A 5,296-nucleotide genomic window follows, 5' to 3' on the forward strand; every position below is an offset into this window, starting at 1 on the left:
CACACATGAAACAATGTTATTCTCATGCTGTGTTCACACTCTGGGAAAAAAGCCATCCACAATGACAGACTGCCTTCTTGTTACCATGGTGACTTCTGATCACTGGCACACACACACACACACACACACACACACACACACACACACACACACACACACACACACACACACACACACACACACACACACACACACACAGTCCAGAGTCCTTTAACCTGCAAGTTACTGAGTGGCATCATTTATGACCTCAGCTGTTTATTTTAAACTTTTAATATCATGAACATGTATGTCTACTTCCCATATAACGCTCAAGGTGTGATTTTAAGCATAAAAATAACTGAAAGCTATAATTAATCACATAAAAACATAAAAACATAAAAACATGAATGCTCCGATGAAGCCAAAGGCTGAAATGTTAGCATGTTTGCTTGCATAATAAAATGGCCTTATTGAGATTTGTCAACACCTGCAGCTTTATGCTTGTGCTACCTGCTGCCTCTGGGTACTTGATACCTTACATAAAAATAAAGGTTTCATTCACATTTTACATCTCATCTCTACTCTTCACTCATAAAACATAGATAATAAACTACTGCAGCATTTATCAAGATGTCAGCGAGTCAACTCAAATGCTTTAAAATAATAGTATAAAATAACTAGAAAAAAAAATAATAATAAGACATCTGAAGCCTGGTCAAAAGCCAAATAAAGATCAATCTGTCTTTATTAATTGGATACATACCACAGGCCTTTCAAGGTGGCAGCAATTAAACCATTACTTAAAAAGCCATCACTTGACCCAGCTGTCTTAGCTAATTATAGGCCAATCTCTGCAAACTGAGTGAGGTTAGATTAATTGGTGAGGAGAGTACACAGATTCCTGTTAAATTATGTAACACAGATTCTTTGCCTTAACCTCCAAAAGCCTGTTTGAGCCCAGACCAGGAGCTGACTTTGTTTGAAGACTTCCATCAAACTTTTACCGAAAATATTCTGATTAAATTCAGTTTAATATGTATACAATAAGGTGTTTCATATGTCACATTAAATCAGTGCTTCTCAATTATTTTGTTATGCCCCCCCAGGAAGAAGAAAACCTTTTGCGCCCCCGCACGCTGCGGAGCCGTGCACCATAGTTATTACTTACTGTGCACACTCTGACAATGAGAGCGCCACTGCCTCCTACTGTTGTGGAGGTGCAATTACACTTTATTCTAGTACAGCAAAAAAAAAGCATGTTCCCCGGGGTCATACGTGCCCCTCCCCTAGTAGCGCACCGCGCCCCCCCAAAGGGGGCTCGCACCACTGTTTGAGAAGCACTGCACTAAATACACAATCATTTGCTGCACATTGAAATATGATCAGACTTATTTTTGTATTCAGCAACTGTTTATTAATTGATATAAAAACGACATCGACCAAACAGAACAAACTGCATGTATTAAATATAAAACACAGACTGATGAGGATCCAGCGCATTACCCAACTTGTCAATGCTTTTTGCCAAAAAGTGTTTTTGTGAAAAAAAAAACAAAAAAAAGTCGTTTTTTTTCAGAATAACACGAATCGAAAGGGCAAAAGAGCAAATGTGTATAAAATGAACAATCTGCACAATTATGATTGCAGAATCATACTTAGAGATGAATTAATTTAATACTTGAAGGGGAGAACAGAGCAAGAAATCCATTATCCAAATAAACTTTCACATAATGTACCAGCAGACCTGAGGCACTAACATATACTTTCACTGCTGGTAACTCCTGCAGGGCAGCTGTAGAGCTGTAAGTTTGTCTCTCTCAGCCCACACAGTTTTCCAGCCCCGTAACCCTCCAAAGCACTCACATACAGCAGCACACAGGAGTCAGTCTTCCCTCCTCCACTGAGAAACACCGCACTTCTTTCCATCTCACATGGGAAAGGACTACAGCAAATCTTTCTCCATGCTTTCCAGTTTCTTCTGAATCCTGCCTGCAGGGAGCCCATTTGCTTGTGGCATGCTGCTGGCAATCTGAGAACCGAACTCGAACTCTGTGTTCTTGTGATTTATGTCAGCAGGTGCACTCGGCTGCTGTTCAGTAAGAGAAAATTATTCTTATGTGCAGCTGAGGTGAATTAAAACGATCAAATCTTTCTGACCTTGATTGTGGAATCTGTCAGCTCAAAGCCACAATCAAGGTCAGAGGTTCAGTCACTCTGATGTCATCGAGGAAAAAGCCAAGTGATTTGTTTTCCATTAGTGAAGTCAGTAATCTATAGTTTTAAACTTGTCAAGTTCTGAAATTTGATGTGAGAAAACAGCATCTCTGCAACAGCAGTTTAGGGAAAGTGACCCAAAGAAGAGCACCCCAGCAGACAGACTGATAAAGACTCTAATGGAGAGAAGCTAACTGTCATCAAAGACAGACGTCAGCACGCTGACAGACAGGGTCGGTAATTTTATCCTATATAAAGTCAAAAAAAGGCACCTCTTTTAAAAAGTATGAAGCTCAAATCAAAAAGTTCCTTTTCGCAGGTATCATGGAAAAACTAAAACACCACAAGATGGCAATCACAGTCCTCCACAAACAGCAGACAACCCTAAACAAATGTATAAAAATACCATGACACCAAGATGAGGCAACATCTGCTCATACTGCTGTGAGAAAGCCGACTGGTTTTCAGATCAAATGCAACACAAGAAAAGAAAAATGCTCAAGAGTCCAGAAAATGCTCAGGCAGCGTCTAACAAAAGCAAAGTTTGAGTAAGTGCAGCAAAGTTGCAGCTAAACAGCAGGAAGAAAAGTCACAAGGGGCGACACGGAGAGACAGAGACGTACTCACGGAAGTACAGAGTTAGACGGATGAACTGCAAACTGACAGGGAAAGTATGTAAACAAAAAAATCACTGCTTAACAAATCCTGAGTGAGTACAGACACACAAAAGGCAGGCAGCAAACAAATAAAGTAAGAAGAAGCAACAAGAAAGGTAGAAAGGAAGCACATCGTTAGGTTTAAAAAGGGTGAAAACACCATTACTGCATCACAGCTGAAAATCACTCAAAGATTTCAACACCATGGTAATAAAAGCAGCAACTGTGGCTGCTTCATCATAACAAAAATCACATAATTATGATGACTTATTTTACTTGATTTAGTTTTTTAGGCTTCTGGGAGACAAGCAGAGGCTAAACTGTCATTAATGAAGCTCCTGCAGGCTCACCTTGGTATGACTTCCTCTCATTAGACCATGTTGACCAAAGACTTTGTGTCAGTTACTCAGACTGAAGCTGAATGAAACATGTTACAGGCTTTGGGCTTTTAACTGCACAGCTCATTACAGAAGCGCGTACATGTATGTGCCGCACACTCGTACCATCGTGAGATTCCAAAGAAGAACAAAAGCAAGAAATAAAAACACGAATGTGTGAATCTGCATCAGCAAAAGCCGATTAGAGACACATTAACACTTTTTAAAATAATAGTCTGATGAGTGGAAATAAAGGGATAGCTGAAGGGTGAATAACATGCAGGAAATGATTCAAATCAGTGATTTCATAATGAAATTATGTGGCCAAAATGCTAAGCCCCCAAAACACGAGGTAACCTTGATGAGAGAAATAATTAATAACTCATTTCTTTTGCATTGACTGTTAGAATTAATAAAACAATTTCTTGATGATGCTGCAGTCAAGTTGTTATTTTTTCATTATGTTTTAATTCTCCTGCCCTTTTCCACTCTCATACTCTTTGTGTTAGTGTTAATATACCACAGCAGCTGCCAAAGCTTGCAGAAATCAGAGTTTTTATGACTTCTGGTATCAAACAGACCACATTTACTGCTGCAGCCCAGTTTGATCTCACCAGTAAAATATAAATAAATCCATCTATCAATTTATAAAAACAAAAGCAGAAGAGTCTGAGATGTCTTTAAAGCAGTAAGTGCTATTTAAACAATATCCATTTATTACATATCTTCTAGGATTACAATCACAATCATGGCTCAGAAAAGAAATAGTAATAATAAGAAGCATAAAATCATGCAGATATTAAGCTTTTGGAAGGGAACAACCACAGGATTTAGTTCTTTATGATCCAAACAACTTGAGATCTAGAAATGCTTTAAATGTGCCAAATGACAGTAAAATGACAGTATTCCCATATTAATAAATTCTGACGTCTCTGCAAGGACGTTAAGCCCCAGGACTGGAGACTAGACGATGACTGTCTGGTAACCACAGGTTGAAAAATGTGTGTTCCCCAACAGGTTGGCAACAAGTTGCTGGAGACCGTTTTCCTTCAAAGTAAAAATTCCACCTGTCAGAACATGTTGGTTGCAGCTGTAAGGCACTTTTACTTTGAAGGCGAATGCTCTGGGTTTTAAGCGTGCGTCTCACTTTTTCTAGTCTCACTACCATTTATTGATTAGTTGGTGAGAGCAGTCAAGTTGCTGTTTTCAGTGCAAACTATGGGCAACCACTGAAAATTGCTAGCAGTCGAAGCAATGACAAGGAGTTTTTTTTTTTTTTTGGTGTAGCTCCTCCCTGGGACTGATGTTACCTACTGCCATTCAAAGACTACCTGCAAACACTCCCAGTTGGTCGGGGAATTTTTCCAAGGAGCGTGGCTGCTAGCCTGTGTGTTTGAGGCCTTAATCAATTATAAATGGGTGAAATTAAAATCCAATAACTAAAGTAATCAAAGCAGTGATGTATATATAGAGATTTATTTTCTGAAGCGCACCACCAACACAGATGCTGACTCTGCTGATTTGCTTTATTTTAAAAGTAGGCTCCTTACTTTTTTATTGCGGGGTGTTTACCTTCCAGTCTAAAGCGCCTTGAGGGGACTGTTCGTTGTGATTTGCGGTATATAAACAAAACTGAATGTGTTTTAATGCATTCTGGCACGCCATACATTTGTTCACCATATATTTGAATATTGCAGAAAATATTCATGTGATTATAACGTGTTTCCTCAGCAGTGAGTGTGCTGTCATTGTTGTTGTTGTTTGTTTGCTGTGTGTGTGTGTGTGATGGTAAAACCCACCATCTGCGCTCTGCCGCCTCACTTCCACCGTCACAGACTTTATTTTAATAGCGACCCTGACATTCCAGAGTCAGCAGCTGGGAGAGCTCACGGTGATATCATTCAACCATTAGCCTGTTCATCCTCATCCTCTAATCCCACCCTGCACCCCCGACGTCACCGCATCAAATGCTGCCGGATCTGCACAAATCCCCCACTTGCGCTCTGAGCGGCGGGCTGAGCGCACCAAGTGCCACAAGAAGCGCAGTTTCGGGCGACGCGCTCTAACGCG

Source organism: Archocentrus centrarchus, unplaced genomic scaffold (assembly GCF_007364275.1).
Source record: "Archocentrus centrarchus isolate MPI-CPG fArcCen1 unplaced genomic scaffold, fArcCen1 scaffold_26_ctg1, whole genome shotgun sequence".
Taxonomy (NCBI): Eukaryota; Metazoa; Chordata; class Actinopteri; order Cichliformes; family Cichlidae; genus Archocentrus; species Archocentrus centrarchus.